We start from the raw sequence: 24,425 nt of genomic DNA on the forward strand, positions 1-24,425 counted from the left end.
GGATTGTTCAGGGAGCATGAGAACGTCAGTGTTGGGTTATCTGAGAGATAAATGTATGGCACACGTGATTTAAGTATTTTATTTTTATTTTTTTGTACACTTGTAAGGTTTCCAAATAATTTGTATCAAATTTTGTTCATTTTTGTTTTTATTTTATTTTTATTTGTGCACTGGTGGCTAGATTATTTTTTTCACTCACCTCAGGTCTGGAACCTGACAATGCTGCAGCGAGAGGGGTCGTAAAGATGGTTGGGGTTGTAGGAGACTAGGCGGAGGGGCCTTAATGGAGACCTTTGGACAAAAAGGAAGTTTACAAGGGAAGGAAAAGATTTTGGAGAATCTTGCATTGCCATACCAACCCGTAGATAGATCGGCCGACTATGTCTAGTAAATTTTACATGAAGAATTGAGAATGCAAAGAATAAGGAAAGTACGTATTTTACATGAACCACTTTGGTTTGGTTGGACGAATTTCATATGTTTAAAGATTATGAGCCGAACCGATTTAAATTGATTCGGTTTGATCAAATCAATTTGATTAAAAACCAAATTTTTTGAATTGGTTCAAATCAGTTTGATCAATTTGATCGATTTGTTGGTTTTTGTTACCACCCTAAACTCTAATTATACTCGTTCCCCTTGTATCGAACTTGAAATCCATGTCCTTGAAGATAATACTGTGTTTGGATGAGGGAAATAAACTTGAAATTTTGACAAAAGTCGGAATTTATAAATTACCGTGCATAAATTCCTTTGTTTGGATTGATAAATATATAAATTTAGAATTTACTCTGTTTGGATGATGAAATTTAAGATTAAAATGACGGAAATTGAAATGACAGACTTCTATTTTCTAGAATTTCTGACTTTTCTTGTTAACCGAGAAGAACAATGGAATTTGAATATGGAATGTGCTATTTTTAAACTCTCACTCATAGAAATTGGGAAATGACACCTATTTACATGGAATTTAAACTTGAAAATTGAACGTCCCAAATTCTAGAGTGGTTTGATATGAGATCACAAACCTAAAATGGGGTCCCGAATCCCAAACCAAAAATTTTCGGTATGGGAATTTGAAGACCAATCCCGAACCGAAATTTTGGTATTCCTAATTTTTGGGATTCTCGATCAAGATGCATCGGGATTGGATTTTGGGTTGAAACTTGAGATTTTTTGGGCTGTGGGCTAAAATTTGGACTTTTGGCTTGAAAACTTGTTGCCCAATTTCATATCAATTGAAATTTAGGTTTTTTTACCTCATACCAATTTAAAGTTTCATACCAATTAAAATACCAATTCATTCATTCCAAGTCAAATTGACGTTCAAAAGTTTCAAACAACTTAATTTTATACTTCTGTTTCTAATATAGTCTACTATCAAACTAATTAAATTCAACAGTCAACATGCTATATGCAACCAAACTAAATATATATATGGTTCAGTTTAGGATTCCTGAACCATTGAATATGTAATCCCGATTCTCGTATCGAAAGGTTTGGGATCGGTTCGATATGGATCCCAAAAATTTCGGTATGGGATCGGGATTTTTTTGGTTTTGTTTAGGATTTTCAGAAAAAATTTCCAGCTCTAACAAATTCCAAGGTTTTTTTTTTCCCACGCAGAAATTTTAAGTTTCTATGTTTATCAATCTAAACAAGAGAATTGATACATGTCAATTTATAAATTTTGATTTTTGTCAAAATTTCAAGTTTATTTCCCTCTTCCAAACATAGTATCAATTTCCAAGTTTAAATTTCATGTAAATATGTGCTATTTTTCAATTTCTATGAGTGAGAGTTTAAAAATAACAAATTCCATATTCAAATTCCATTGTTCTTATAGGTTAACTCAATAAGAAAATTCGTAAATTTAAGAAAATAAAAATCCTCTATTTTAAATTCCTCGGTAACCTTAAATTTCTTCATCTATTTATTTACAACATAAATTGGGCGGAAAAATTTAAGGGTCCAAATGGAAAAGAAAAACCACACTGGGACAGATAAAAGTTCAAGGACCAAAATGAAATAAATCTCAAAAATGTAGGGTGAAATCATGAAATTAACCCACTATTATAAGTATTCTATTCCGCAACCCTCCCCCTTCAACCCGCCACCCTACTCCTGCAGCCTCAGTCGCTGCCTCCTTCCTGTTACAACGGCGCCACCCCCTCTCTCGCGCGGATTGAAGAGAAAAGCCAAGAAGCAGCAAATTCAACAGCAAGACGCAGAGCTCGAGCGCTTCGAATTGCTCCCATGGAACCCCTCTCTCCCCAACGATGACAACGCTTTCTCGCAAGTGGTCGGCAACAACGAGCTCGAAGGAGGTTCGTCGTGCCATCTCTCTATCCTATTGCATTGGTTGACTAATGATAATGACTGTTCAACAAAATTGCGTTTTGTTTTTCTGTTTGGTTACTAGGAAAATTTGGAAAAGAAAATAGGGGAAAGTTGATTTCTGGGGTTTATGGGTTTTATGTTTGCTGTTGTTCTATGAATGAATGCAGGTTTCCTAATGCTTGAGGAGATTGATGAGGCCGCATATGGGTTTGAAATTCCTGAACCACAAGTAGCAAATAGGAATAGCAAGGAAGACAGTAAGCAAAGGGAAAAGTCCAAGAAGCGGAAGCGCAGCAGCGGAGTTGATGGGGGTACTGGTGATGGGGTTGAGGCTGATGGTGAAAAGATTTTGGGCAAGGGTGATAGCGAGCTAAATAAAAAGAAGAAAAAGAAATAGAATAAGAAAAAGAAGCCGGACCAAGCTCAGAGAATTGAGAATGTTGATGGAAATGGTGACAATGAGGTTGAAGATAAAAGCAAGGATGAGAATGTGAATTCTAAGAAGAAGAGGAGGAAGAAGACGTTGACGAAGAAGAAGAACAAGGCCAAGAAGACCCTGGAAAATGTGGAGAGTACAGTTGGTTAGTCTTGTATTTTTTTACTTCTAGAAAATTTAGTGCTGTTCTTTATTTTATTTGTTTATGTTTTGTTTTCTGCATTGGTGTTGGGCTATTTGTTAGACATTTTGGCACTGCGCATGCCAGTGACAAACTTGATCGAATTCATATGATTTTAGAGCGTTGTCCTTGTTAACTTATCAGGCTATAAATTGATCTGTAGTACTAGTTTCATTAGGTTTGGATCAAAATTGTTTGTGTTACTTATGTTGGGAAGGAGAGAGTGAGAAGAAAAGGCAAAGAAGAAACGGAGAAGAGTAAATGCAACTAAAACTAAACAACAATTTGAAGTTGGTTTTGGTTTTTTATTTATAGATTGTCAAATATGTTGTTTGTGACAGCCCGTCCTAGACTTTTCGTACCGTAAGGGTGAAATGACGGTTTTGCCCCTACTATGGTTGTTTCGTTGTGTGGTTGTTTTTGGGTTTTTCTTGGCTGATTTTGGACCACACACATACCACACTCATTCCCCTCTCTCTCTGCCCTGTCCCGAGCCCCTCTCACTCTCCCTTTCCTATCATTTTTGTACAGACAACACCCAAAACCCTTGAAACCTTCACAAATCAAGGAAACAAATTACACATTTGTGCTCGTGAGGTCCTTAGGAGTTCAATCATACCCATTTCAGGTAAGGATACCTTCGTTTTCACGTCAAACTCGGGATCCCCCGATTTGGTCACTGTTCATGCACATGTTAATTCTTGTATTTTTGGGAATTTCAAGCTTGTAGGAAGCTTGGTGAGGTCCTTAGGAGCCTCGGGATGGTTCGTTTGAAGGTTTTGGACATCGGGATCGTGAGTTGCAGGTTTGGCCGGAGCTGGTGGTGTTTTCCCGACGAGATTCCGTTGGTTTTGGTGCTTGAAAGTGGTATGGATTTGTTCCTCTTGTTGTAAGCTTCATTTTGGTACCAATTTTATGAAATTTGGTTGAAAAACGAGTGAGATACAAAGCTTTGAAATTTTCCCGGTTTTTCTATGCAGGCGACGGCGCCGGAGTTTGGCCGGAGAAAACGACGGAATATTCTGTCAGTTTGGACGGAATATTCCTAACGGCGTTAACGGAATATTCCTAACGGTGTTAACTAACGCCTTCAGTGTGTCAGGCACGTGCCTGCGCATGGGTGGCGCGTGTGGCCGTGCTTTGGCCGACACGTGGGGCCGCGTGCGGCATCGAAAAATTATTTTAAAAATATGGGGATGTTCGTGAGGTTGAGTAGATCACGTTGGTGTATTCATACACCCCATTTGAGCATTATATGAGAAGTTATTTCGTAATGTTGGTTATGTGCTTTAAAATTAACGTATTTATAGTTGTTTCGCATATAGGTGAGACCTATCCCGAGGATGAGCACGGTCACTCAAGGCAAGGGGGTTACGACCCTTCTACATACCAGTGAGTGGGCTTTTGGTTTTCCGTATATACCTATATACTTATGCTTTTCCCCAGAAAGTGAAATGAAATGTTTATATGTTTATATGCCACGTATATTGTTTGCCCAGTTATTTATGCATTATTGTTGCATATTTATATGTGTGTTGGTGCTGCAGACGCACAAGTAAGTGCCAGGTAAGTTATGGTTTATGTTTATGTTCAGTAGTGATTTGAGATGCATAGAGAGCTCATAACCTGCACCCCCGATGTTAGTGCTTTCGCCCAGAGTTGGGCACAGTCTTTCACGTGATGTTCACCTCCCGCACCACACGCTCATCTTGGATCCAAGTTAGGTGCACAGTCCTGTCGTACAGACCACTTTAGATGGTTCTGACTTGTAGGTGACCCGCGATTATTCGCCTAGCCTTCACGTAATCGTAGCACTTGAGCGTACTTATTATACACCCAATCCTATCGTACAAAACACTTTAGGTGGTTCTGACTCGTGTGCAGGTACAGTTAGTGAGATGAGATTCGAGCTTTAGATTCAGCCGTACAGGTCACGTTAGGTGACTCCGGCTGACAGATTACATGACATTGATTTGATATTACCTGAGCACTTGCATTCTATTTAGAGGCATTTGTCATGGCATATTTCTTAGCATAATTTATATATATGTATATTCTATTTTCTGGGAAGTATACAGGTTTTACGACGAGGGGTTAGAACTTTGTTTATGAAATGATTTTTGATAAGCTTTGTTTTTGCCCACTCACGCTTTCTGTTTTCCGCCCCTCTAGGTTCTAGTTTGGCTAGCGCTATTAGTGGCTCCCCAAAGGATTTTCCTGGCATATCTGATAGATTATCACCAGTGTAGGGCCATCTTTGGGTGTGTTTATTTAGTGTTGTTTCTCCCGGACTGCACTAGGTCTTCCGTGCTCTGAACTTTTGTTATCACACTTGCGCTTGCACATGCATGTTATTTACCTTGTGTGTAGGTAGATTTGTATTTTTTCGTACTTTTATTATTTTTTATTAGCTTCCGCACTGTGCACATGGTTACGTCACTTCCACGTGACGGCCAGCATGCCCTGATCTCGGTCGGGGTGTGTCAGTTTGGTATCAGACCCTAGGTTTGGCAGTCCTATACTTTTGTGAGTATTTTAATGGTTTTGGTGTCTTCTGTCAGAATTATGCCTCCTCGTCGGGAACCATAACGCTCTGCTGAGCCTAGTTTCCTCGATGTAGCTCAGCCAGGGGAAGCTATCACTATAGCTATTCAGTCGGCGTTCTGCCCTCCCCAGAGGATTTCTCTAGAGACTATGTACAATCTGAAGTTGGATAAGTTCAAAGGCAACGAGGGTTTTGAGGGTGCGGAGCGGTGGCTAGAACATATTGAGAAGACCTTTCGTGTTTTGCATAATCAGGGGAATCTCCCTGATGAGAAGTGGGTTGAGACGACATCGTGGTTTTTAGATAAGGATTCTGCATCCTGGTGGAAGCCAGAGGTTCGTCATTTATCTCCAGCGGAGAAGACTGATTGGGAGGTTTTTAGAGAATTGTTCAGGAGAAGGTTTATGCCTCCTGAGTATATTGACCGCAAAAAGCAAGAAGTCACTGAGTTGAGACAGGAGAAGTTAACAGCAAATGAGTACTACTGGAGGTTTACTGATCTATATCGCTATCATCCGGATGTTGCTAGCAATCCGGCAGAGATGCTTCGTCGTTTTCGTTTGGGCACTAAGAAGAAGTGGCGTTCGATAGCGACCACTACCCCTTGTGACACCTACCAGGAGTTTTATGAGATTTTGTTGAGAATTGAGGATTATGAGAATATGCCCAGCGAGAGTGAGGAGGAAGAGAAACACAGCAACCAGAGGAAAGATGAGAAGGGCAAGGGTCAGGCGTCGCTCGAACCTCGCAAGTCCCAGAGCTTTAAGAGGGGTGGCACTAGTTCTAGCTCTTCTAGCGGTGGTTTTAGCGCCACTGGTTAAGGTCGTGGTGGTAGGTTTGCTGGTGGTGCTAGAGGCTAGAGGTAGGGTGATGGTGGTACAGGTAGGGCCCTAGTTTGCAGCAGGTGTAATAATCGACATTTTGGTAAGTGTAGGCGAGGCAGCGGTGGTTGCTTTACTTGTGGGCAGATGGGACATCGGGCTGCAAATTGTCCCCAGAGTCAGCAGAAGCCCCAGCAGACTTTCTTGCCACCACCTGCACCGATCCAGCAGGTTCCTGGTCCTGGTAGTTATGAGCAGACGGGTTGAGATGGTGCCTATTACTATCAGGGCGATGCTGTTCCTTATGCTTCAGGACAATATCCATATCCCCAGGACCCATATTCTCAGGGTAGTTATCCCCTGTCTTCTGGTGGCTATATGTCGTATCCTCTAGTTCCAGCAGACGAGTCTCAATGGTTTCAAAGAGGACAGTCTCAGCAGGGGGAGATTGCTGCGAGTAGTGCGGGATCTTCGAGGCAGTCTGGTCAGCCCAGTCAAGGGCGTGGTGCACAGAGTTGTGGTGGCCAGACGAGTAGAGGTCGTGGTGGACGACAGCAGACCCAGGGGCGTATTCACAATAGCTCTCTGCAAAACGCTCAAAACAATCCAGACTTAATCGTGGGTACATTAAATATCCTTGGTTATTTTGCTAGAGTATTAATTGACTGTGGTGCTACACATTCTGTGATTTCTCATACATTTGCTCAAGTGACGCAACCTCACCCTACACCTCTAGGGTATGATTTAGAGTTTGCTATGCCTAGAAGGAAGAGATGTATTGTAGATTGTGTGTACCCAGGACGTCCAATGATGGTGGAGGATGTTATTATGCTAGCTGATCTTATCCCGTTAGATATTGTTGACTTTGATGTGATTATGGGCACGGATTGGTTGTATTTCAATCGTGCTAATATTGATTGTTACAGGAAAATAGTTACTTTCCATCGTCCTGGATTACCTGTGGTTACTTTTGTGGGCGAGCAGAGTGGGGTGAGACATGACGTTATTTCAGCTATGTGAGCAAAAAAGTTGTTATATAAAGGTTGCCAGGGGTACTTGGCTCATGTGGTATTGAATGATGCTACTCCTTGTAGTGTGGAGGATGTAAGGGTAGTCAGACATTTTCCTGATGTTTTCCCTGAGGATTTACCTGGTTTGCCGCCAAACCGAGACATGGAGTTCACCATTGATTTGCTTCTAGGTACTAATCCTATATCTTTGACTCCTTATCATATGGCTCCTGCTGAGTTGAGGGAATTGAAAGTTCAGTTGTAGGAATTAGTGGATAAGGGTTTTATTCAGCCTAGTACTTCACCTTGCGGAGCTCCGGTATTGTTTGTGAGGAAGAAGGACGGAACTTTGAGACTATGTATTGATTACAGGCAATTGAATCGGGAACGATTAAGAACTGTTATCCGTTGCCGCGTATTGATGATTTATTTGATCAGCTTCGAGGTGCTTGTGTATTCTCCAAGATTGACTTGAGGTCTGGATATTATCAGCTGGAGATTAGTAGGGATGATGTTCCTAAGATGGTTTTCAGGACTCATTATGGTCATTACGAGTTTCTGGTTATGCCATTTGGATTGACGAATGCACCAGCTGCTTTTATGGATTTGATGAACCGAGTATTCCAACCATATTTGGATAGGTTTGTTATTGTTTTCATCGACGATATTCTGGTGTACTCTAAATCTAAAGCGGAGCGTGTTCGACATCTTACTTTGGTGTTGAAAAGGTTGAGGGAACACCAATTGTATGCTAAGTTTAGCAAGTGCCAGTTTTGGTTAGACCAAGTTGCATTTTTGGGGCATGTCATTTCAGCTCAGGGTATCTTGGTGGATCTTCAAAAGGCGGCAGCTGTGGAGAAGTGGGAGCAACCGTGAACCGTCACTGAGGTGAGGAGTTTCCTTAGTTTAACGGGGTATTATCGACGGTTTGTTAAGGATTTTTCTGTGATTGCTTTACCATTGACGAAGTTAATGAGGAAAGATGTTAAATTTGAGCAGGATGATAAGTGTGAGCAGGGTTTCCAGCAGTTGAAGTATTGTCTCACTCATGCACCTGTTTTAGGGCTCCCGGACGATATTGGTGATTTCGAGGTCTATAGTGATGCTTCTTTGAATGGTCTGTGATGTGTGTTGATGCAGCATGGTAGGGTAATTGCTTATGCTTCACGACAATTGAAACCTCATGAATTGAATTACCCTACACATGATTTGGAGTTAGCCGCCATTATTTTTGCGCTGAAGTTGTGGAGACATTACCTTTATGGAGAGAAATCTAAGATCTTTACAGATCATAAAAGTCTTCAATATCTTTTTACACAGAGGGATCTTAACTTCGTCAGCGGAGGTAGATGGAGCTGCTCAGTGATTATGACTGCACGATTGATTATCACCCTGGTCGTGCAAATGTAGTGGCTGATGCACTTAGCAGGAAGTCTCAGGGTCGTATCAATGCGTTGTACGCTAGTCGTGTTCCTCTTCTGGCAGATTTAAGATCCACGAGAGTGAGGTTGGAGGCAGAAGATCGTGAGGTGGCTTTGCTTGCTAATTTTCAAGTTAGGCCAATTTTAGTTGATCGTGTACTTGAAGCTCAGGTAGCGGATGAGGAAACTCAAGAAATAATCCAAGCACGAGATCAAGGGAGGAGGAAAGACCTCAGAGTTCGTGATTTGGATGACATGATGATGCAGGAGGGTAGGATGCTTGTGCCTAATAATTTGGATTTAAAAAAAGCAATTCTCGATGAAGCATATATCTCGGCTTATGCTATGCATCCAGGAGCTACTAAAATGTATCATACCATTTGACCATTTTATTATTGGCCAGGTATGAAGAGGGAGATAGCTGAGTATGTAAGTAGGTGTACTATTTGCCAGCAAGTTAAAGCTGAAAGGAAGAAGCCGTTTGGGTTGTTGCAGCCGCTTCCCGTTCTGGAGTGGAAATGAAAAAACATTACTATGGATTTTGTGTACAAGCTTCCGTGTACACATAATGGATTTTGACGGCATTTGGGTGATTGTTGATCGGCTTACTAAGTCAGCACATTTCATTCCAGTGAGGTAGAAGTATTATTTGGGTCGATTAGCTGAGTTCTTCATCTCCAAGATCGTGAAGTACCATGGTGTCCCTGTGAGTATTGTTTCGAATCGTGACCCAAGATTTACTTCTAAATTTTGGGTAGCTTTTCACCAAGCATTGGGTACGAGACTACTTTATAGTACGACGTATCATCCTCAGACGGACGGACAATCAGAGAGAACCATTCAGACATTGGAGGACATTTTGCGATCTTCGGTGTTACAGTTTGGTGATGCTTGGCATAAGCGGTTAGATTTAATGGAATTTGCTTACAACAACAGCTTCCATTCGAGTATCGGCATGGCACTATTTGAGGCGTTGTATGGTAGATCTTGTCGCACACCCTTATGTTGGTCAGAGGTCGGAGAAAGTTTTGGTGGGCCCGAAGATTGTTGAGGAGACTACTCAAAATGTTCAGGTAATCAAGTCTAACCTGAAGGCGGCTCAGGATCGGCAAAAGAGTTTAGCAGATCGGCATGCTACTGACAGAGTGTATGAGGTTGACGATTGGGTATTTATGAAGCTTTCACCGTGGAGATGCGTTGTGCGGTTTAGAAAGAAAGGTAAGCTAAGTCCCATGTATATCGGACCGCACATGATCACCGAGCGAGTTGGTGAGGTAGCTTACAGGCTGGAGTTACCTCTTGAGCTAGCTAAAGTACATAACGTTTTTCACGTGTCCATGCTTCGACATTATGTTGCAGATCTGTCTCATGTGATACCTCATCAACCCTTGGAAATCAATCTGGATTTGACTTATGATGAGGAACCAGTGACGATTCTGGATTGGAAAGAAAAGTTTCTGAGGAACAAGACAGTGAATTTGGTGAAAGTTTTGTGGAGGAATGATTCCGTGAAGGAGGCTACTTGGGAAACTGAAGATCGGATGAGAGATTTGTATCCTCGGTTGTTCTTTGGTCGCTAGTAGTTGCTGTGAGTGGTTGTTTTGAATTTCGGGACGAAATTTTTTAAGTTGGGTAGGTTGTCACAGCCCGTCTCGAACTTTTCGTACCGTAGGGGTGAAATGATGGTTTTGCCCCTACTATAGTTGTTTCATTGTGTGGTTGTTTTTGGGTTTTGCTTGGCTGATTTTGGACCACACTTATTCCCCTCTCTCTCTACCCTGTCCCGAGCCTCTCTCACTCTCCCTTTCCTATCCCTTTTGTACGGACAACACCCAAAACCCTTGAAACCTTCATAGATCGAGGAAACAAATTACATATTCGTGCTCATGAGGTCCTTAGGAGTTCAAGCATACCCATTTCAGGTAAGGATACCTTCGTTTTCACGTCGAACTCAAGATCCCCCGATTTGTCACTGTTCATGCACACGTTAATTCTTGTGTTTTTGGGAATTTCAAGCTTGTAGGAAGCTTGGTGAGGTTCTTAGGAGCCTCAGGGTGGTTCGTTTGAAGGTTTTGGATGTCGGGATCGTGAGTTGCAGGTTTGGCCGGAGTTGGTGGTGTTTTCCCGACGACATTCTGTTGGTTTTGGTGCTTGAAAGTGGTATGGATTTGTTCCTCTTGTTGTAAGCTTCATTTTGGTACCAATTTTATGAAATTTGGTTGAAAAACGAGTGAGATACGAAGCTTTGAAATTTTCCCGATTTTCCTACGCTGGCGACGGCGCCGGAGTTTGGCCGGAGAAGACGACGGAATATTCCGTCAGTTTGGACGGAATATTCCTAATGGTGTTAACGGAATCTGTCAAAGTTAACGGAATATTCTTGACGACGTTAATTGACGCCGTCAATGTGCCAGCACGTGGGTGGTGCGTGTGGCCGCGTGCGGCATCAAAAAATTATTTTAAAAATATAGGGATGTTCGTGAGGTTGAGTAGATCACGTTGGTGTATTCATACACCCTATTTGAGTATTGTATGAGAAGTTATTTCATAATGTTGGTTATGTGCTTTAAAATTAACGTATTTATAGTTGTTTCGTTTATAGGTGAGACCTACCCCGAGGACGAGCGCGGTTACTTGAGGCAAAGGGGTTACGACCCTTCTACATACCAGTGAGTGGGCTTTTGGTTTTCCGTATATACTTATATACTTATGTTTTTCTCAAAAAGTGAAATGAAATGTTTATATGTTTATATGCCATGTATATTGTTTGCCCAGTTATTTATGCATTATTGTTGCATATTTATATGTGTGTTGGTGCTGCAGACGCACAGGTAAGTGCCAGGTAAGTTATGGTTTATGTTTATGTTCAGTAGTGATTTGAGATGCATAGAGAGCTCATAACCTGCACCCCCGATGTTAGTGCTCCCGCCCAGAGTTAGGCACAGTCCTTCACGTGATGTTCACCTCCCGCACCACACGCTCATCTTGGATCCAAGTTAGGTGCATAGTCCTGTCGTACAGACCAATTTAGGTGGTTCCGACTCGTAGGTGACCCGCGATTATTCGCCTAGCCTTCACGTGATCGTAGCACTTGAGCGTACTTATTATACACCTAGTTCTATCGTACAAAACACTTTAGGTGGTTCCGACTCGTGTGCAGGTACAGTTAGTGAGATGAGATTCGAGCTCTAGATTCAGCCGTACAGGTCACGTTAGGTGACTCCGGCTGACAGATTACATGGCATTGATTTGACATTACCTGAGCACTTGCATTCTATTTAGAGGCATTTGTCATGGCATATTTCTGAGCATAATTTATATATATGTATATTCTATTTTCTGGGAAGTATACAGGGTTTACGGCGAGGGGTTAGAACTTTGTTTATGAAATGGTTTTTGATAAGTTTTGTTTTTGCCCACTCACGCTTTCTGTTTTGCGCCCCTCCAGGTTCTAGTTTGGCTAGCGCTTTTGGTGGTTCCCCAGAGGATTTTCCCGACATATCTGACAGATTATCACCAGTGTAGGACCACCTTTGAGTGTGTTTTTGTAGTGTCGTTTCTCCCGGACTGCATTAGGTCTTCGTGCTCTGAACTTTATTTTCACACTTACGCTTGCACATGTATGTTCTTACTTTGGGTAAAGCTGGTTTTTATTTATTCGTACATTTATTATTATTTATTAGCTTCCGCACTGTGCACATGGTTACGTCACTTCCACATGACGGCTAGCATGTTCTGATCTCGGTCGGGGTGTGTCATTGTTTCTTCTATCCCCCTCATCTTTGCCACTTTCTTCTCTTATCCATAATCTAAATAACAAAAAATTATGAAATGTGCCCACAACATGTTGATGGATTGGTGATAATCTCAATTCAATGTTATTGTCAAACATCACTTCGTGCATATTTAATAACTGCATTAATGATTGTGGAATTAGGAAAATTTTTCAGACTTTGAACTGCACTTTCATTATCTTTTCTTTGATAAGAGGTGTACGTTCAATTGATTGATTTTTCTGGCGAATGACATGGAAATTTATTCGTTCTGTATAAAATTTGATGTTTCTTACAAAAACTAAACCTACATAGTAGTGTGTGTAATTTCTTACTTTCTGGTCTTGGTTAGTCTGGTCGGGTGGTGCACCACCATAGGTCGATCACTTTTTCCTTCCAATCTCATCACACAAATAAAATATTCACACATTTAGTTCAGTTTTTTATCTTATTGTATATTTTCTTGAAGCACACATAATTTTGACAATGCTTGTTGGACGTGTTACATTAAGATACTCATGTCACTTTCTGCATTGATGTATGTGATTCTAGATGATGATAGCAAAGGAAAACAAGAAATTGACGAAGAGATTTTCGGTGAAGATGAGTATTATGCATGGCATGAGTTGAGACTCCATCATCTGATCATGAAATCAATATATAGGCTTGGGTTCAAGAACCCAACACCAATACAAAAAGCTTGTATTCCTGCTGCTGCTCATCAAGGGAAGGTTGGTTAAGGTTATTGTGTAAGATCTTTGGTAGGCAATGATCATTTCTTGTTTGGTACTCATTAAATTGATTTATATGACAGGACGTTGTTGGTGCTGCCGAAACAGGGTCTGGAAAGACGCTTTTGGTTTGCCCATTTTGCAACGCTTATTGGATGAAAAAGAAAAGGCTGTAAGGATGTTTGATGAAAAGGGGGAGGAAACAGATAAGTTCGCTCCAAAAGGTCTTTTACGGGCCCTTATCACTACTCCCACAAGGGAACTTGCACTTCAGGTAACAAAATTGCTTGCCGCTTGATTCTGTTCATGTAATTTTTCCACAAAACGACAGTTTTCCTTTTCTGGAAACTCTTTTTTTAAGCCTTTGGTTTCTATAATAAATGAAAGTTCATTCCTACTGGAATGAATGATTCCATCCCCATATCATCCATCAGGAGTCCCACATGTATGGCCTACATGGACTCCATATGTCTTTTTATTTCCTTATTTGAAGTTAACACTGAAGGCCTGTTTGCTTACTTCTTACTTTTATAATAAATGAAAAGGAATGTATATATGATAAACAACCTGCCCCACCTACCCTGACCCACCTACTTCTTCATTCCCTTGGTTGTTAGTAAGCACATGGATACTACTGATACCATTCCTTGTAAGTAATCATGCCCTAAATGAGCAAGAATGAGAAGGATTCCCATTCCATGGAAACAAAGCAAGACATGAGTGTAGGAACTACAAACGTTTTTATATCGAGTACCTGAAGTTCCCCGAAGTTGTATGTCTGAACTAAAAGTCCCACGATATAGAAGAAAACGATATTGTAAGTTCTATGTGCTACATGTGCTGGGCTGAAGAAGCATACATAGTGGCTAAGTAAATTTGAAGAGAAGCCAATACAATTGGAAGACCCTTGATAATAGCCAAACAAGAAACCTGCATTTCTAACGCACACATGTTTAAGCCCAACTTGTGAGCCTAAAAATGTGAAAGAGATATATCTCCTTAATAGTGTTAGAATTGATAACATCACCCCTTAAATCTGTTATTCCCTTTGTTTTAATTTTGCACCTCCATAACATAGGAATTGAGGATTTTGTCATTAGGAATAAAATCTTCATGCAACCAAAGGAGAAGGGTATTGTTGTGTTATGAGGATTAAGGTTTTAAGATGCCGTTTTACTATGCAATATAACTGGAGAACTAGTAAATACACTAAGCAGTAACCTCATAGAATTTCGGTAGCTCTCTGTCCTCATGTCATTTTTAATGACTAAAGCATATAAGTTTACCCTGTGAGCTTTCCAAGAGGGACTCTTCTGTACGGTAGAGCCTATAATATTTCCTGACTAATCCATATTGCTTTGGAGAAACTTTTTTGTATTGCTTAATGCAACCGTGGGAACATGTAGTAGTAACTGAAGAAACAACAAACTACTACACTGTTTTTCTTGCCTCTGGTGTGCTTGTGTATATTTTCATATCAGCTTGTAAGAAAATGAAAAGTTCTCTGCTGCAGCCAATAGCAGCCCCAGAAAAGTTAGTTATAGGTTCTGAAAATCGTAAAGTATCTCATGTTTATTCGCATTCTATGGGAAGCATCAGTTTGCTCATGCCTTGCCTTTTTTTTATTTTTTTTTATTTTTTAAACAGTAATACTGAAATTTCTTTTTGAATAAGTTGAAAATGTGGGTTTTGTGAACCTTGTTCGATTCGGAATCTGCATGTTGAGATTTTTGTTTTTTCATTTCCAGGTCTCTGATCATCTTAAGGCAGTTGCCAAGGATACTGATATTAGAGTGGTTCCAATAGTTGGAGGGATGTCAATGGAAAAGCAGGAGAGACTTCTAAAGGCTAGACCTGAAATCGTTGTTGGGACTCCAGGGAGATTCTGGGAACTTATGTCTGGTGGAGAAAAGCATCTAGTTGAGGTCAGTACTGAACTACTAATAACATTTGCTTAACGCAAGACATTGATTCTGGCAATAAATTTTGTTTTTCCCTTCATTTTTCCTGTTTTGATGCATGTCAGTATGTTCAATTTCTGAGTTATCATTATTGTGCAATGTGCTGTTTTTCAATTTCTGAGTTATCATTATTGTGCAATGTGCTGTTAGTATTCAAATATCTTGTTTTTGCGTGATGATTAAAGTAGTAGTTTTTTTCTCTTTAAGTTGGACTACTAAAGACTAGATCTAGGAGTTCAAGATTAGCTAGACTTGTTTACATGTGTGTACTGATTGTATTCTGCAGTTGATCACACATAACTATGTTACCACAGGTTCACAAGTTTACCTCTATAAAAAAGGTACAAGTAATTACTTAATAAGAAAACTGGAAATATAAAAAGGTTGAACTTTTTGCTTTTTTGTTTAATCATGCTGAAGTAACTTGTGATATCATACACGAACGCTAATATAAATGTATGTAGCCTTGATTGGAAGAGGCTATCGTGTTCTAGCTTTTTCACTGGTCCATAAGTTAGAAAGAATATGATGACTAGTCGCAATTGCGGTATCAAATAATGCTTGTGCTCATGCTCATTAATGAGCTAGATGCATGCATACACCTTTGACATGTATAGATAAACTGTTTTTTGGACTAATTTTTCTGTTTTTCCAGTTACATTCGTTGTCTTTCTTTGTGCTGGACGAGGCTGATCGAATGATAGAAAATGGTCATTTTCATGAAATGCAGTTAATAATTGACATGCTTCCAGTGAGGAATACATCAACTGAATTCCATTCTGAAAATGCACAAAATTATGTGGTAATGCTTGGGTTCATTTGGCATAGCTGCATAGGTCATGGGTTTACTTGGTGGTAGATGGGTGGCTTTTGCAGTCTTCTTCCCTCCTCCAATGCCTATGCTTTTAAAACTTTTAAGATTTATGTATTAAGCTATGCAATCTTATGGCCCAAATTTTCTTCTTTTATTGGAATGTTGCAATATGTCAGTGACAATTTTTAACTATCGACTTTGTAAAGTAGTAACAAACTTCCTAACATATGGTTTAGCTTGCATTATGGCTCATGGGAGTGTTAATACATGTGTCATGGATGGTTCAGAGAAGGAGATTTCTTTCTCCCCATGGCTGTGATATGGTAAAAATGTAGCTGAGAGTGGGTCATCTCTTCTCTACCCAGTATAGGGAGTCTAATTTGAGCTGGGAGGGGTGTAGTTTTGGTGAGATGTGCTGTACAGAGCTCTTTTTTGGTAATGCTTTTGATGTAGCAAAACAGAATTGTGTTTGATGTTGATCAGGTGGAGGAGAAGGTATATTTGTGAGAGTGACTTTGATTTTGGGCATCGATGCAGAGTTTTGGTGCTGTTGTTGTATGCTATCATTTTAGATTTGAGAGATTCTGCTTTCTCGTCCTCTGTTTCTGTATATTTTTATTTTAATCAGTTATGTTTATAAACTTTATTCAAAAATAAAAAAAAGTTATGTTTATAAACCCAAAAAAAAAAAAAAGGAAAGAAGCACCCTTGTCTTATATTAGTTTTTTTTTTTTTTTTTTTTTTTTGTCTTTCTATTTTGTAAAAAGATACTGCAATTTGTTGCTAGTTGATTTTGTTTGAAATCTAAATGGAAATTGCAATGGTAATTATTTGGGGGGGGGGGGAATCGGAAAATTAATTTTTATCCATGACTTGGGTATTGAGTTGCAATCATCTTATTAAGCTTGCATGTATGAACGGGAAAATGTAAAATTTATAAAGATGCCTAGATCATACTTTTCCATGACTGCCTTGACCCTTAAGTTCACAATCCCTTACCTAAAGGTGACATATTCTGCCTTGTATATGCAGAATTAGCTATAGCCTGCCCTTTGTAGCTCTGTTGAATGGGCTTATGTTATTGGTGCAATTATCTCACTAGGTTCTTTCATATCTTATTATAAATGACCAGGAAAGTTTAGGTTTTAGCTTAGGATAGTGGTTTTTTAGAGCCCCATATTTTTCCGTATACTACTTGATTTTAGCCGACCCCACTTAGTGGGAAAAGGCTTTGTTGTTGTTGTTGTACTTCTTGATTTTAGGCTTTCTTTGTCCATTTGTTTCCTCAATCACCAAGCATAGAAATAAGATATAGGACTGCAAATGGACAAAGTGGGAGTTTTGAAATCACCACCCTGAGGTTAAACTTTGCCTTGGCTGTAGAGTAGACTTTGCCTCAAGTTAAATATACATCCACTGATTTGTTCTAAGGGCAACCCAGTCAAGTCTTTATAACAAAGAATATAAATTGGGGCCCGTTGTGTGAATCCATGAGAAGTGCTAGTGTTGTGCTATAAAGTTGCGTAGCCATTTCATTTTGTCTCTCTGGTTTTAGTTCATGAGCCTTTCAGCGGATTGTTACTTAATCATTTTAGGATTGCAGATGCAGGGAAGAAGATAAAGACGCCTACCTGTATTATATTTAAGTGTTCATGGACAAGGTTGCACGATTGGATTTTGTACATCAGTTGCAGCTTTGCGACACATATCATCACTCCTGCGCATTCTTGGCATCAATGTCTGGACACTTCATGCTCAGATGCGGCAGCGAGCTCGCTTGAAGGTTTGGCTTTCACTTTTCCAATTAAGTTAAATAAGGTTGTACCAGATATGTATCGCGCAGAAAAAGTTATGTTTGATATTTATTCATTATGGTGAGAGACAAATTCAGATTTGGTGTGTAAGTTTCGGCAATGTGAATGCTTGATAAAAATTGTTTAGTATTCAATACTATTAAATGGTTATTTAGGAATGCTGAAGGAAATGGGTTTATTTTAAAGAGAGCAGTTATATGATGAAACAAATACCTATTTTTTAAATTAGGATAACTCCAGCGAATCCAACTATGAAATGCAAAGGGATTCTTCTTTTGTTTTGTTTTTTTTCTCTTTTTGGTACTTTTCAATCATCTTACCAAACTTGCTAGAGTTCGATCTGAAATGTGTATAATATTTTTTTGACCTAGCCAACATGACTATGGACAGATCTGATGGCTTTTTTCCCTTCTCCTTTCATTACAATGAGACGAATGGTAAAGTTTACTAATTGTTTTCTTTTCTTGCTTGGTAAAGAGAATAAAAATTTGAAAGGCTTCATCGAAAAATATTGTTATTGTGAACTTCCTATATTGTACTGTGCTTCTGGCCGGATGGAGATGTACACACAATTTTCTATTTAGTTAGGATGTGGTATTTCCTTTCGTTGGATAATCATTACCAGCAAAGTTTTCCTTTCATTTTGTCACAAAAGTATCCTGATTCCAGATCCCTGGTCATGGACTTGAAAGCTTACCACTCTTCATCGTGCTGAATGCAGGCAATTGATCGTTTTCGTGGATTTGAACATGGTTTACTTGTGGCTACTGATGTTGCAGCGAGAGGCCTGGATATTCCTGGTGTTCGAACTGTTGTTCACTATCAGCTTCCACATTCAGCAGAAGTAAACATCTGGATGCTTTTCACCATGTTTGATGAGGGCCTCACATTTGCTGACGGGTGTGTTGATCTTTTTCTGTTCACTAGGTTTATGTTCACAGAAGTGGTAGAACTGCTAGAGCTTCTGCTGATGGGTGCAGCATTGCACTATTTGCACCAAATGAGACCTCCAAATTTGCTTCTTTGTGCAAATCATTTTCTAAGGTAGCAATTTTGAAAAGATGGCATTCTTTTGAATTTTACGTCAAGGAAAAATTAAGTGCTACTTTGAATTTATCAACCACAGCAATGTTTTCAGTCCTGTGATTTCTGTCCACAATTATCCTTATTATGTTTCTTCTTTTGTACCCAGGAAAGTTTTCAGCGATTTCCCATGGACAGCTCATACATGCCTGTGGTCATGAAACGGTTATCTCTTGCACGTCAAATAGACAAGATTATGCGGAAAGATTCCCAGGTATTACTTCAATTTAAATTTTTACAGTGCAATTCTAGGGACAACGGGACTGCAAAATTGGTTGGTCCGGTCTGACTTGGCCTGAGGCATGAAAGGGTAGGCCTTGCACACCCTAGGGTTCAATAAGATTCAAACCCTTTTCAGGCAGAGATTCCTGACCCAGTTGAGGAAAAGCTAGGCCTAGGAGGCTAGGCCTATGCCCTAGTCCAAACGATTGAATGGGCCATAAGACCAAGCCTAGAACTCACAAGGCTTTACCTGACTCTTTAACATTTTTTTATTTCAAAAGTCAACTAATTATATAGTTAAATAACCTATATTATTACTAAATGAAATCTCTTTAACACACACATACACACTCCAAAAAAAGACTGAACTTTTTGTTAACCTAAATATCGAAAATGTCAGGTTTATCATTTGTACATTAAATTTTTTTAAATGATATTATTTTAAAATGAAGGCTAATATGGTATTAAACAAACTCTTTCCATTACTATCTCCCATACCAGACCCTATTTCTCTCTCTTATTTTTAACTTCCATCTCACAACCGAAACGTCCATCACATTGCACCATCACATTGCACATTCATTACGTGCATGTGAACGTGATGTTTCTAGTCTAGAAATAACTTACTACTAATATATGTTGAACAAATACAAATACGTAGACCTGGCAATTTCTTACATGACCTGTTAACATGACACGTAAACGACACGAAAATAACGGGTTTCGGGTTAACACGATAACTAATTGGGTCATTATCGGGTCACACGATAATAACCCATTAATAACGGGTCCTTAACAGGTTTACACGAGAGTGACACGCGAGTAACCTGTTTCGACACGATAAGAAAAAAGTTATTTTGATGCTTTTAATTTTTTAAACTACTAAAACAAACTTACTATAAAATACAATAGATATAATGAATATGTATATATTGTTTATTAATTATTATTCTATATAAATTTTAAAATTTAAGTTTATTTATTTATTTTTATAATATATTATAGGCAAAGACTGAGATTAAAAATCATAAAACACATTAAAAATAAAAATATCAAGTACTTTAAAAATAGGAAAACTAATGAAAAGGGCTTGAAAACTTTGAGTTTTAACGATAAGGACAAAATAAAGGATAAAGTGAATAGTACTAGGATTGACTTTTTAGTGTAAAAATGTGGTTTTTTGTTATAGTAAAAATGTGACTTTTCATTAAAGTTATATTTAAAAATACCAAACACATTAAAAAAAATTTTAATAATTAATTTACATGTGTGAAAAATATGAAAAAATATGCGAACACTTGTAGTCGCATCCTCTATGCTTTGAGGATAGGTATATGATAATTTGAATTTTTAAAATCATACAAACTCTCATGAATAGTATTTTTAAGGGAGTTCATAATAAACAAAATTCATAATCATTAATGTATAAATTTGAAAGATGTGAAAGCACAATAAAGTCATAATTGCATCCTCAACGCTTAGACAATGGTTACATGGTCGTTTAGATTTTTAAAACCCTCCAAATCTCATGAACAGTGTTTTTTATTTGAGTGCAAAATTAATAAAATTAATAATAATTATTGTAGAAGTGTGAAAAATGTAATCACTTGCAATGAAAAGCTTTATAACTTTCATGAAGGGGTCAACTCCAAAATTTAGTATGTATATACCAATTTAGTATTATATTTTACATTTTTTTGGGTCAAATTATGTTTTTCATTTTCATTTTTATTGATTTAAAATATATTTTTCTTAACGGGGAACGAGTTAGGTCATATTACCTGATAATATTAATGGGTTGATTTCGGGTTGGGTTATATTACCCGTTTACTTTAACAGGTATTACACGAAACGACCCGTTAAGCTATCGAGAATGACATGAAAACAACACAAATACGAAAAACACGACACGAATGCCAGGTCTAGCCACAAGCTGCTCAACACAAGTCCCAGCCAAATTGGCCTTGTGTTGTGCCTAATGCCTTTTGAGATGGGTCTGGCTCAGTCTCAACCAACTGGTTATGGATTGTCATGCTTTTGTATGCCATTGGACCCGCTCCATGCATCATGTCTAAACAATAAAATAAGGTGGGTCAGAAATCATGCCATGGGTTAATTTTACAGTCCTAATGAAACCTATTATCTCGTAACTGAACACTGGTTGTGTTGATTGAAGAGGGTATTGAAGCATTGATTAGTTATTCCCACACAAACTTCTTAACCAGTATCTTTCTATTAGTCCTTTTACTTGCTAGGTGTTTGTTGTTTTTCTTTCTTAGATTAGAAGTTATTAATGTGCTAATTCTTCTTTCTTCTTTGTGCTTACCTGCTCTGCTGTATCTAATCGTTATTATCATATTACTCTTCATCTCTTTCAATTTCTCTAAATTATGTTTGATCTGCATATTTTCTAGTCTACTCTTAATTCCCCTTCATGTCTTTTACAAAATTTTCTCGTGATGAATTATTGTTTAATCTTATTTTCTTTTTAGGAGAAATCGAACAAAAATTGGTTAGAAAGAAATGCAGAATTGATTGAATTGTTTGTGGACCATGATGACAGTGAGGAGGAAAGGGTGAAAAGTGATAAGCAAAAGAAAGCCAGCTCTGCGAGTTTAAAGAAGTTGCAGTAGGTTGCTAATACTATAAACATTCTGATTTCTAAAAGTGCCTCTTATGATTGTTCAGTATCCGTAGTCTAAAGTTTGGAGCTATATCATCTGATCTACTTTTGTTCGGAAAACAGGAGCTCAGGATGTTACTTTCGCAACCATTACAACCGAAGTCATTTTCACATCGTTATTTGACAGGGGTAACTATCTCAGGAACTTAAGTGACTTTTTCCTTCTGATTGGAAATGATCTTATTCACTTTGACCTTCATTTCTAGAAGTTATTTGTTAATTGTTGTTCTCTTGGCAAAATGAGTTTTCTTGCTATCATTTTATTTAAACGTAGAAACAAAAACTAATATCCATGAAAAGAAAGATGACTTACAAGGAAAGATAGGATATCAGTCGCTTGACTGATAGCTAGAGTGTAACATTCAACTCAAAACACCCACCTAATAAGATTAAATGCATTGAATGGAGTATCCTTGAAATACTCAGAAAACGAGTATACTGTCCTGCAAAGGAAGGGCCAAATTAGCACCTCATAATTGAAAGGCCATTTGATGTAGAATGCACTAGGATTTTTACTCTAATATAGGGCTCTTTGAGTATGTTGCACATTTTTTTCCCACCCTTTTCATAGTTGCTTAATCACTTCTGTTTGTAATCTGACATCTTAATAACCATCTTTTCCCATTTGAGGTTTCGGAGAGTTTTGGAATTGAACTAATGATTGGTTGGCACAACCATATACGATGAGTATGATCTCCACCAAGGAGTATTTTGATTGATGCATATGTAACTTTATAAGGGGTTTCAGCATCGTTGTGTTTGCATCTATGGCCACAAATAAGATTTGTTTTCAGTACATGAGATTGATCCTTTGTTTTATTATTATTTTTTCAGGCTGGTGTGTCACCTTTCCTGCTACATCAATTCGAAGAATTGGCTAAGCAAAAATTTGGTGATGGCAGTGACTTGGGAGATAAGAAACGAAGCAAATTGGTAGTTATTGGTCAGGATTGCATGGAACCACTCCAGGCACTTCGGAGTGCTGGGCATGAGGTAGTACCTAGTTGCTAGAGTCATAGTCTGTGTACTTATTCTTCCTGTGATCTGATTTTAAATTTTTATTGCATAAATGGATGATGCATGATAAATTATAATTACCATAAGATTATCAGCTGATGTATGAGAACGTGATATTGAAATTACTACGACAAATTATTGGATTACTTTCATTTCACGACAGTTATTGTGATGAATAATAAGCCCTCAAAATTAGGATTTTTCATTTTATATTTTATGTCCATTCGAGTTCCAGTATTTTATACTCTTTCTCATTCAGGTACACATTGATGGGAAAGAGGTGGCTCAAAAGCGAAGAAACATGGTGACTTTGAGGAGGAAAAGAAAAGAGGAGAAAACACGTACATTCTTTTTCCTTTTTCTTTCTGTTTTTGGGTGGTGGATGTGAGGGGTGGTTGGGGTTTGGCTTCTGTGGGCTCTGTTTGTATTGATATTGTTATACCTGTCAGGTTTGAGAGATCAACGGAGAAAGCGGAAGAAACAGATGAAGGGAGGAGATTGAGCTGAATGGCTAATTGAGATTTTGTAGCTCTGACGTTGATAATCTAGGTCAAACAACATATATTGTAGGATGAGGTATTATCTCAAATTTGTTCTAGATTGTTGAACTAGGAATAATGGAGCTCCAAGTGACGGCAATTTCCTTATCTCATTATGTTTTGGTAAAGTAATGTGCTTAATGAGCATGCAATGCAAGCATTTTGAAAGGCAAGGTGCTTTTTAATCTCGCTATTCGTGTTATCATTTCAGCTTTCAGTAACGTATATTTCATGCTGTAACTTGGGAGTTTTGTTTTTGAATAAACGAAATTAGCTTAGCCTCACAATGAGTTAGCAATAATGTAGTTTAAATTCACCTTTCGCGTGAATCGAACCTAAGACCTCACTTACAAGTAAAAATGAATACCACTAGACCGTAGTAATAAAAACACATGACACTAGACTGTAGTAACAAATACACACGATTCATAAGAGGGCATTAGATGAACATCTCAATTGGATCTGCCAAAATTGACCCCCCATGTCTTCTTTTGTTGCCCAAATCCCGCTAGAACTTGAGGAAAAGATGAAGGTAGCTTAGTGTTGGGGCCTAAAAATGTCATCTACAAGCCCAATCATCCGTAGTTTTCCTTTTTGAAAAGCATTCCTGGAACAAAGACTACTTTCTCACCGTGGCAACAACTGCAATCAAAGCCCGTACAAAAGTAATGCCTCATAGCCTAATCGTTGTGGAAGCATCACAAGCCAAGCTTAAACCCATGCATAAAGTACGAAATGAAGAGCATGTAAATTTATGATCATGCCAAGTCCTATTATAATATTAATACATTAATATTATGATAAAAGTCACACCATGCTTAAATGAGCCCAAGCCATTTAACGGGGATCGCTAAGTGGTTGGTGGTGTGGATGGTTATGGAAGTTCACTGGCCTATGTGAAATTAGGGTTATGGAAGACTTGGGGCTGCTTGAGGGCCCAAGGATCCAAGCCCATACCCTTTGCATTTCATGCAGGCAAGCATTAAGAGAGAACTAGCCTAGTTTGCCTATTTCCCTAGGAAGCCAACCCTCCT

At 38.7% G+C, this 24,425-nt stretch overlaps 1 pseudogene; it reads left to right on the forward strand.

The window, feature by feature from the left end:
- Nucleotides 1-2,041: 2,041 nt before the first annotated feature.
- Nucleotides 2,042-23,579, forward strand: LOC125472734 (annotated as a pseudogene).
- The last annotated feature ends 846 nt before the right edge of the window (nt 23,580-24,425 follow it).

Source organism: the organism of the source record quoted next, unplaced genomic scaffold (genome assembly GCF_019419815.1).
Source record: "Pyrus x bretschneideri cultivar Hongxiangsu unplaced genomic scaffold, Pyrus_bretschneideri_v1 Contig72, whole genome shotgun sequence".
NCBI classification, from domain to species: Eukaryota; Viridiplantae; Streptophyta; class Magnoliopsida; order Rosales; family Rosaceae; genus Pyrus; species Pyrus x bretschneideri.